Source organism: Salminus brasiliensis, chromosome 5 (assembly GCF_030463535.1).
Source record: "Salminus brasiliensis chromosome 5, fSalBra1.hap2, whole genome shotgun sequence".
Lineage (NCBI taxonomy): Eukaryota > Metazoa > Chordata > Actinopteri > Characiformes > Bryconidae > Salminus > Salminus brasiliensis.
Window position 1 is genome coordinate 17,380,186 of NC_132882.1, and position 11,954 is coordinate 17,392,139.

The window sequence follows — 11,954 nt, forward strand, 5'->3', positions numbered from 1 at the left end:
GTGTGTTCTCGTTCTGGTGTTCCCGTGTGTGTGTGTGTGTGGTGGGTTGGGGTAAACACACAGAGATGAAATCGCATAGGCCAAGCAAATAGCAGTCTGACTGATTCCAACTCTATGTGGGTTGATGTCCGTAGCCTTGAGTCCAGCACTGATGAGTGGGCTATGAGGCTGAGCAGCGGTGACTCAGTTAGAGCCATTACTATACAGTGTGTGAGTATAGAGAGATATAAATACGGTGTGTGTGTGGGGGGGGGGGGTGTTGAAAATACAGTATAGTACACAAAGAATAAGGCAGAGAGAGATTGGAATTTCAAAACACAGAGAAAGACTGAAATGGTATTACTGAGAGAGGTTAGGATTATAGCAGACTTCTCAAAGACAAAAAGGAGAGATTGCAGTTATAGTACTGAGAGACTACACAAGAGGCAGTTATAGTACTGAGAGACTACACAAGAGGCAGTTATAGTACTGAGAGACTACACAAGAGGCAGTAATAGTACTGAGAGACTACACAAGAGGCAGTTATAGTACTGAGAGACTACACAAGAGGCAGTTATAGTACTGAGAGACTACACAAGAGGCAGTAATAGTACTGAGAGACTACACAAGAGGCAGTTATAGTACTGAGAGACTACACAAGAGGCAGTTATAGTACTGAGAGACTACACAAGAGGCAGTAATAGTACTGAGAGACTACACAAGAGGCAGTTATAGTACTGAGAGACTACACAAGAGATATAGTACTGAGAGACTACACAAGAGGCAGTAATAGTACTGAGAGACTACACAAGAGGCAGTAATAGTACTGAGAGACTACACAAGAGGCAGTTATAGTACTGAGAGACTACACAAGAGGCAGTAATAGTACTGAGAGACTACACAAGAGTTATAGTACTGAGAGACTACACAAGAGGCAGTAATAGTACTGAGAAACTACACAAGAGGCAGTAATAGTACTGAGAAACTACACAAGAGGCAGTTATAGTACTGAGAGACTACACAAGAGGCAGTAATAGTACTGAGAAACTACACAAGAGGCAGTTATAGTACTGAGAGACTACACAAGAGGCAGTACTAGTGCTGAGAAACTACACAAGAGGCAGTTATAGTACTGAGAGACTACACAAGAGTTATAGTACTGAGAGACTACACAAGAGGCAGTTATAGTACTGAGAGACTACACAAGAGGCAGTAATAGTACTGAGAGACTACACAAGAGGCAGTAATAGTACTGAGAGACTACACAAGAGGCAGTAATAGTACTGAGAGACTACACAAGAGGCAGTAATAGTACTGAGAAACTACACAAGAGGCAGTTATAGTACTGAGAGACTACACAAGAGGCAGTAATAGTACTGAGAAACTACACAAGAGGCAGTAATAGTACTGAGAGACTACACAAGAGGCAGTAATAGTACTGAGAGACTACACAAGAGGCAGTTATAGTACTGAGAGACTACACAAGAGGCAGTTATAGTACTGAGACACTACACAAGAGGCAGTAATAGTACTGAGAGACTACACAAGAGGCAGTAATAGTACTGAGAGACTACACAAGAGGCAGTTATAGTACTGAGAGACTACACAAGAGGCAGTAATAGTACTGAGAGACTACACAAGAGGCAGTTATAGTACTGAGAGACTACACAAGAGATATAGTACTGAGAGACTACACAAAAGGCAGTTATAGTACTGAGAGACTACACAAGAGGCAGTTATAGTACTGAGAGACTACACAAGAGGCAGTTATAGTACTGAGAGACTACACAAGAGTTATACACAAGAGGCAGTAAACTACACAACACAAACTACTACAGTACTACTACAGTAGACTACACAAGAGTTATAGTACTGAGAGACTACACAAGAGGGACTACAGTACGGAGAGAAAGAACGTCTGTGAGTATAGGACACAGACAGAGAAAGACAGACTAAGGCTGAGTTTATAGTAAACAGATGGAGTGGGATTACAGTATACACAGAGTAAAGGGTTGGGATTATAGTACACAGCAGAGACAGAAACCAAAGCAAAGGCTGGGTTTATAATGCACAGACACAGAGAAAGTGAGAGGCTAAATGTATAGTAAACATACGGATGGGTGTGGGATTACACAAATTTTTATTTCGGGATTACCGAAATAAAAACAGGTGGAAAGGTTGGAATTTCAGTACAGAAAGAGAGACTGGGGTTATAGTACACAAACCGAAAGAGAAGCTGGGATTATAGTACACAAACAGAAAGAGAGACTGGGGTTATAGTACACAAACAGAAAGAGAGGCTGGGATTATAGTACACAACAGAAAGAGGCTGGGATTATAGTACACAACAGAAAGATATACAATAAGAAAGAACAGGGTTGAACTACATATAAAGTAGTGGTGGGATTACAGAGCGAAAAACAGAAAGGGGGCATTGGGATTACAGTACACAACAAAATGAGAGGCAGACATAGAGAGAGGCTAGGGTTACACAGATTTAGAGGACACAAAAGAGAGAAATGGATAGTACAGAAAGTGTCCTGATACATGATCCCTAAACATCGTCTGAGATCTGCACTGTTCTCATGTTCCAGGAACTCGTGGATGTGGCGCCTCCTGTTTGTGTACTTGTTACAGCTGTTGGATCTCCACCTTGTACCAGCATTAGACTATGTACACCCTTCTATTTTAAAACGTACTAGGTCTCACTGTATTTTTAGATGTGCTTTGCTCTGTATTGCTTTACGCTTGCACTCATAGTCTTCTGTCACAGTCAGTGGTTGGGTTTGTGCTCCAGCAGTTTGGCCCCCTCCTAAGGCAACACTCATTTACTGGTCATCCTGCGGCAAGGGCCAGGGTTTCCAATACTCTAGCTGTCCACCAGAGGGCAAGCTGTGTACAGTTAAAAAAGCCTGCAACACTGACATGAGGCCTTTATCCCTCCTATTTGGAGTCTTGTAGACATTTTCTTAAAAGAAATAGGAAACACGGATCAGTTTGATGTCTAATGAAGTCACGCTTACTTTAAAAGTATTGTTCATAAACATGATTTTGATGTGATTATATGTTTCACACGTCTCAATCACTCTTTGCTTAAACTCAGAATACATTGCGGTGAGCCTCATTTACAATGCAGCCAAGCTGATACATTAAATATGGACCTCATGTAGTTGTTGATATATAAAACAACTACAAAAGGTTATGGTCATAATTATTACAATAAAGTGAAGACTGTGAAGTTCCCTGCAAAGAAGACTTCATGGTGTATTCCGTTGCAAAGCAACTTCACAAAACATCCCACATGCTCAGTGTGTAGGGAATATAAGGGTACTGCTTAGGGACCATTTGGAATGGAATTCTTGTCCTTGGTTTGAGGTAGAGGAGGGGGCCCAATCCACAGAGGTTTTCAGATATCTATACACTCACACACACACACACACACACACACACACACACACACACACATAATTATTTTCTGGCTAGTGTTGCTGGCCTCTCAGTGTCTTCTCCAAGTCCAGTCGTCATGGTGTGCTGTTAGCTAGCTGAAGATACTGTAGTAGGGTCTGCTGGGATTAGCTTTTAGCCTAGCACCTGCATAACACCCATTCACTTCATCGCATTTTTCTCTGGCTGATGCAGGCAGATCACTGCATCGATGCTTTCTAGCTAGCATTAGCTTTTACCCTTTGGAAGCCTCCCATCCATATTCTCCTTAGAAAGCTGTTGTGTTCTAAATGTTTTGTGGGTTTTAGAAATGGCCCGTTTTACACTGCAGTTTTTTTTTTTACATTGGCTTTGTTGGGACAACAGTGTTTGAGGTTTGCGGTATGTCACTTCCATGTACCAAACCCATAATTATTCATCTATGCCAAGGTAAATACAGTTTTCCGTTCTAGGGCACCTTTAAACTAGCCACTAGTCACAACTACCATCCGATTCCGCCTGTTGCCTTTTGGTTTGCTATCAGTGCTGTCTTGTTACCAGTGTCTGTGTAGTTGGTTTTATCAGTCAGTCAATCTCATAATGATTCTATTCTCAAACAACCTGAGAAAGTAGGTGCTGGCTATGGTTCTGTATAACGTTCTTGCGCCAGATGTCATCTGTTGACTTAGCTTTTTTTATTTACAGAGGGTCTTACTCCGGCTCTGATGCAACTGGTATGAAATCGAACCACTGTGTCATAAGTAAGACTTTACTCTTAACAACGTACTACAGCACCAGCAATAGTGTAGGGTTTTTGTTCATGTTTTTGTGAGATTCAAAGTCACAAGTACAAAGTAACTGAAATCTCAACTGCTTATCTTCCCTGGCATTTACAGTCTTCATGAAGTTATACTTAGTCAGTATACAGTCCACTGTTATGCCTCACTGAGGCTGTCTAGGTTTACTTCACAAATGGAGACTATCTAATCTAATTGATCCAAGACTTCCAAGGGTTACACTCACTGAATTTAGGACAGGGACGTTATCTGGAAGGTCATAGCATTTTACACACACTCGTGTTGTGCCTGACTCTTTGTCAGCTGCTTCTTTGTCTATAGAAAGGAGGGGTCTAGAAGCTACAGGGCAGCTCCGGGCTTTGAAGGAGGAGATGGTTCTCTTATTGATGATGACATGCTGAGCAACAACAGACAGCTCACAATCTGTCAGGAACACAATTTCTTACTTTGCTTTACTTTACAGAAGATATGCCATAAACGACACCAAAATGAGCAGAAGTTATCATTTTAAAACAAACAAATATTTTACTCAAAGACAATAAGCTTTCAATAACAGTGAACAGTCTAGACTTCAACCATTATTTCCCAGAAATCACTGGGCTTCCACAAGGAGTGGTTTGAAAGTGGTTAAACAACTATATTGACATTCATAATATCTCTAATATATATATATATATATATATATATATATATATATATATATATATAAATGCTTACTGTCCACTTAAATCACTTTTTAAATAAGCTTTTCTGCCTCATGCTTAGCATTTAGGTTAATATTCAGTCAGATAGTGACATAAGTCTTGTGTGTATACTTTCAGCTTTAATTCAATGACTGTAACAGAGTTATTGCTTTAACCGTTTAGGAGTTATAGCTATCTGTTTTACATAGTTATACCATTTTCACAGACTCAAAAGTAATTGGACAAACTAACTAAAAAAACTAATATCTGATGTCTGAAACCCATGGACATAACGAAGGTCCAGTATCTCCAGTATACCAGTCTTTTGTATTTAATTTCATCTCCTGATTGTAGTCCAGATACACTAATAATTTCCTCAAGAGTGTTCTTGACTTGACTAGATGTTAAGGGTTTTTTCATTCACCAAAGAAAAAATACTGCGACAATCTACAGTACTTGTAGTCATGCTCGTTGTCATGCGTGGTCTTCCAGGAGATCGCCAGTGTATTCCCTTTTTTTTAAAGAATGCAGCAAATTATTGATTTGGCCACTCCTAACATTTCCTTTAATTCCTTAATAGATTCCTTTGATTTTTTGCATCAACACCTATGTGGCCTGCAAATTGAGGCCATTTCCACTAATTCTCTAATAGATTTGTTTTGTTTTCCAGCCTAATGATGGCCTACTTCACCTGCATCAACACCTCTTTGGACTGCATTTTGAGACGAACCTACCGAATGCAAATCCAACACTTCAGACCTTTTATCTCCTTTATGCCAAACCTGCCCATGAAACTTCTTATCAGGTAACTGTCCAGTTACTTTTGAGCGTGTGAAAACAGAGAGACTACATAATGAATGTTAATGCATATAGAAGGTCTACACTTTAACCACATCTTGATTGCTTCATTTGAAAAAAGAACATAAGAGGCAATGTACTGAGTCAGAAAGTTGTGTCACTGTATAAATACGTATGGACCTGACTGCATACAGGCATTAATAATGAACCACAAAAAAACTCAGTTCTAAAGAACTTTTACACATTCACTAAAATCCCCTCCAGCCCTGAAAAAGGTACACTGTGGTGTTAGACTAAACAGTGAGCTGTCTGTAATTGTGGGCCTGTTTCCGTTTTATAGTGGAGCATTCCACTGCCCTAACAATGACACTTTAGGGGAGTTGTTCATTTACCAGACTCTGTTTTTAGGCTCCCACTCTTGCACGCACTAAAATAGCTGGACCAGTCAACAAGGCGTCAACAACTCACTGACTTTCTGATGTAAAAGGCAATGCCATAAGAAAACGTCTGACCCTTGACCGTGTATCTGCAGATATGCTAGTGCAGTCTGTCTCATATCTCTCCAGTGTCATCCGCTTAGTATGGTATGAGACTCTCTTTGGTCTAAAACCCCTTTAAGCTTCTATTCAGTGAAATCACAAAGATCTGCTAAGCTATAAAGCTAACCTTTTCTTTATCTCTCTCAATGCGGCTTAATTCTGTCCTTTCACACCCACACTGGTTGCGCAAAGTGTTCTTGTGGAGGTTTGTGTGCTTTACCAGGCACCACACAGGCAAATCCAGTAACATAATGACAAAAACCATGAATGTCTAAAAGCAAAATAAATTGCAGAGGCTTTAGTCAGCACTCATGTAAAACAGACAATTTCCATGTAAGGAACCATGACATTAAGGACGATATATATATATATATATATATGGTGATATATAATGAACTTTTACATTTTGAAAGCCCTAATTCAAAAAATAGGGAAGAAAAAAAATCACTTTTCTTTCTAGGACAAAGGAATGTAGTTTCCATTGCACAAGTTAAGACTGAAAAGGCTCACTGTGCGTCCCATGCAGTCCTAGAGTTTCTTGCATGTGCCCAAAATCTGCATTCCAGAGGTTCTTCTTCTTAAAAAATACAGAGATCCAAAATGACAAAAACAAAAATCCTGTTCTCACAGATATGTAACTGTGTTGTCCCTGTCAGCCTGTCCCAGTGTGTGTGTGTGTGTACTATGCGAGGTCACTGTCTGTTTCCTCAGGATGCTTCTGGATTAGGGTGTGGATGAGCAGAGGAATGGGTAAAGACAGAGTGCAGAAAGATAAAGATGCATGGCCCATGTGACCGTGAAGATGGCTCCAATTTACTGACAGCTGTGTTTCCCACAGCCTAGGGGGAGTGACTGAAGCTAATCAGATCCAGTTTTAGTTTAGACTAAAGAGTGTTATCACACTGATTGCTAAAAGAGAGGTGTGTAGAGTATCTAAACAACAAGAAGGTCATGTTTGGCTTCATTAAGTTAAATCAGGTGTGCTGCAGGTGAGTTGGAGCAAATCTCTACCAAACTGTTGTATTTCACAGCATCTCAAATCCTGTTTCAAAACTAGAAATGTAGGACCTTTTAAATAAAACAGCTGGATATAGTATGTAAAACTGTTGATGTCTCAAAAGGTACTGTTGCCACTATCATCAGGAGATCACAGGTTCAATCCCCAGTGTTACCACAGCCTTCTGTGGTCGGGTGTCTCAGGGCGTTTTCACACTTAGACAGTGGGAATTAGTTAATGAGTTTGGAAACTTGGTGTTTTACCCCTGAATTGGTTTCTTTTCAAACAGGGTAAAATTCAAGCATACCAAAATGTATTAAAACAACCCATGTGAGAATGCAATGTCTGCTTATTGGTCAGACCTGTCTTGGGTAGGAAGCACGAAAGTAAATACAGGAAGAAGGCCCTGTGTTCTAAACTTGTGCATATTTAACATGGGGCAACAGAAGAGATAGTATTTGTTCGTAGCTGTAGTAATTATCTGGCCAATTGCCAGGTTAACGCTTGGCTATGGGAGCTTTTTTGCTCAAACTTGCATAGTACACCTGATAGGGTCGGGTCAAGGTCGGATCATGTTCTCACCACAAACGAAACGTTCCAGAGTTCGCCTGGGACCAGACCGAGACCACGTCTTTGCAAGGGTCTCAGTTAGGGCTGCTTGATATTGCACAAATAACCTTGTTTTCACTGTTTGGATAGGATAACCAACATGTGTGTTTTGTAGCTAATGCAGCAGAATTAAAAGTTAGCATTCTGCTCCAGTGTTAAGCTGACCAATGCTGCTGCATTGTCAGCAGTTTTAACACATTCAATGGAACTTCATACTGTTACAGACAAAGCATGTACTAGCTCTCAGCCTTCCAGGGCTGGTAACGTTGTGTAATGAGACCTACCTATCCATCCACCTGTCCTTTCATCTACCTTTCATCCTCCTGCTCAGGGTTGCCTACCCGGAATCAATTGGGTGCAAGGCAAGAATGCCCCTGGAAAAGAGACCAGTCCATCACAGGGTATCACACACAACCATTTACTCACACACTCACACTTAGGGACAATTTAGCACAGCCCATTTACCTACCCTGTGCATTTTTTAGGTGGCGGGAGGAAACCAGAGTACCCGGCGGAAACCTGTGCAGACATGGGGAGAACACACCAAATTCCTCACATTCAGGGTGGGGAATAGATCCAAAAACACAAGGCCCCTCTGAGCTGTGCGACATGCACTACTTGCTGCACAACCACCTAGCTAGTGGATACAAGAAAAAAACCCCAAAAAACAATAAGCACTGCTTATTTTGATTAACTTAATCTTGGTGTTTTACGGAAGCCACTAAGCCTAACACAGCTTTTAATACTGGAACAGAAACACTAATTATTCCCAAGTCTAACAGATAGTGTTGCTGTCCTTTCATTGTGTTCTCTCAATGCAATGTGTTGTTTGCAAGCTGAAAAGATTTTTAGCTTTCAGCAATGCCCCAACTCAATTGCCTGGGTTTTGCTTTCTCAGGTCTTATCCTGGTATCCTTCTGATGTGTGGTTAGCTCCAGTTTTGTAATCAGCTGTTTGTTTTTAAGGGAGTGGACTTTGAGTTGGTAAAAGCCGGTTCCTGGTCATCTCCCCAGCTTTTGCTTCGTCCTGTGCTGATTTTGGCACAAGAAAAGTGGCGCTCGAGAAGCCTGGTCCACATAACAACTCATATTCCCTATTCCCTATATAACTAGCAGTGTCTAGAGGTGATGTGCTGCTCTCTAATGTCAACAACACCACATTCTCACAAAGTCACCATTGGGTTTAATTTGTTGGCAGTCTGATTTTAAAGGAGGTGGTTTATGGTATGTCAGATTTTATGTGCCAAACTCTTATTATTCAGCTATGAAATAGAAAATAGAGTTTGACATTTTGATTTTGTAGGCCCCTTTAAAATGCTTTATATTTTATTTTAACATTTAACAGAACTGCTTTTGGTACTAAATAGAACCCTTTGTACTAAGATTGTGTGTGTGTGAGTAAAAGAAGAAAGGACAGAGGGAATACACACGCTGAGAAAAGTTACATAATGTCTCCAGAATGTTAGTCAGCCCCATCAGCTTGCAGAGTCTGGCCACTCTAGCAGAATTCCTCTCAAACAAAAGCTATTCAAGAAGGTTCTTGTGGCAGGGAACACATTGCTCACTGTGGAAAGGTGTCGAAAGAAAACACAAGTGGTGGGTCTGCTGTTTACTGTGGATTATTTTGGCAAGGGTTGAGATTGATGGCTTTTTGAACCATCACTGAGTGGGTCTCAGGCTTTTGTATACATCTATGGTGCTCTAGCTGGACAGGAGCCCTGCATTTTCTGTGTGCACTCTCCTAAACATTCCTCACCATTTAGTGGTTCCTCCTAACAACATTTACAGGAATCGAGAGAGCCTGCAATAATCCTCTCGGGTCTCAAATACTTGTTTTTGTCTTAAAACTGAACTTAGTGTGTCTTGCAAATGTATTAGCGAACCTATCAGATTACACTCACTGATAGATTACACCCACATGGAGTTTGCGGAACCCTTCCAGAGACCAGTAGCTCTTCATTAAATCATATAAAAAAATGTGCCTTGAATGTTTTGCTGGGTGCTTTCACAGGATTGTGACGTAGCTACCTAAAGTGTTTATGTCTCAGGACTGCTGGTGGGTTTTTATGTCTGTAAAGAGGACGTGCTAGCTGACTAATTGGCTGTAAAACATAGGAAGTCTTACCTCTCCTTTTTAGTAGCTGAGATGAAATGTCTGCGGCCCCACGTCACTCTGAAGAAACATTGCATTGTTCACAGGTTGATGTCACTTATTTGTGGCATGGTGTTTGCTAAGTGTGGAACATAACCCTTTCTCTCACTTCCCTGCCATGAGACCAGGTTGGCCATGAATGTGGCCTTGTCTGACTGAATGTCAATAGTATGATAATTAGGCCTAATTTAGGCCCTGAATAACAAGCAATTCACAGGTAATGACACACAGTAGTTCTCTTTCAACACTCAGATGCTTCAGGGTAATGTAAAGCATGGAGACACACCTCTTAGTTAATAAAAACAGTTTGGCACACAATTCCACTGTATAGCCTTTCAAAAGCTGCTCCTCCCATCAACGAGACAATGCCATTTCCCTTGCTTGCTTGCTATCTGAGCCATAAGGGAGGATAGCTAGAGGCCTCTGGTTTGGATTTGGAGTCAAGGGCAATCTTTGCCACAGGATGCTTTATTTATGGAGAAATTTATAGACTTTCTGAGACTAGGGAATAGAAGTATCCTGCTGGAAAATGTCCACAGGCATGTAGGGAGTTCTTATATGTGAGGAATCTTCAGCTGTTGTTTAACATTTTGAACATGTAATCCAGATCCAAATCAATGAAATGCCTTTGATAAAAGGAGAGATTGTACCATGGGAACTGTGTTAGCAAATAAGATTCGACAAAAACATGGCTGAACTTACAAAGCCTAACAAAAACTGGCCTCAAATGGTTCCACTTACAAAAGCATGAGAGGAATTTTATTGCTGATTGAAGAACGGGAAAACAAAAGACGGCTAAGTGCGTAATGATATTAACGCAGGACTATTTTTCAAGCACCAAGATGTTGTTCATGCCAGGGCCTCTGCTAGTATCTGTTGGGGCTGCAGTCTCCCAGAAACAAAGAGGTTTCCTTCAGGCATTTAGGCATTTCCACAGGTCTCGGATCTGGCTCAGCTTTGGCCAGCAAGGGGCCGCTATCTCACTGTGATCAGCAGCCCGTCAGCTCCAGGAAATCCACTCCCCCTTACCTCCCTGCTTCCCTCCCTCACAACCCCCCCTACGCCCTCTATGTGAGTCTGCCTGAAGCCAAATATATCCTCTTTCTCTCTTCTCCTCTCCTCTATTCTCTCCCTCATCCAAATCCCCTCTTCTCAGCTTAGGTTGAGGTGCGGTGAGTTACGGCCTGAGGAACAGCGAGTAGGAGCGTTCTGCTAATAAAGTCCAGACTGCAGGCCTGAAACTGTTTTTACAGATACACTTCAGTCCCACTCACTATTGTCTTTGGATCTGTGTTGTGCTGCTAGTCTGCTGAATGCCTCTATCACGTTTCGCAGAGAGAGAGAGAGAGAGAGAGAGAGAGAGAGAGAGAGAAATGTGAAATCGATTGACTAATGCAGATAAGAGGCACTTTGTCTTTTATAAAGTATCCATTGGTCCCAACCAGTATATCTGGAGGTTCAGGAGAACCTCAGTACTGCTGAACGGCTCAGCACAATCACGTCAAAGGGTTTCAGGGAGGAAACCTCAAGAATTACCCGAACAACAAGGATAAAGTACTGCCTCAGTACTGCTCAGATGCAGCATTTGCAGGACATTCTTCTGGAATACAGCTCAGCACACAGCAGAGGCCGAACATGGTTTTGGCCCTGAGCTCCCACAGCAGAGAGGGAGGACTGGGATTGAACGCTTTCTGCTGTGTGCTATGCTGCCGGACTGGTTAGGTTTCTGTCTCCCTTTAAAGGCCCACAGTGGTTGCTGCGGTAACAGGCTTACAGGCTTTTTTTTTTGGGCCTTCCCTATAATTGAGTCTTGCGTTTTCGTCCCGGATTCCACAGCTTGCACAAAGCACTGATTATTCCTTGGCAGTGGAGTGAAGGGGGGGGGGTATGGTGGTGGTGGACAGCGTTTGAATAAATGCCATAGCCCTTTTCACGAAGCCCAATGGTCATTCAGTCACTGTCCCAGCAGTCAGATCTC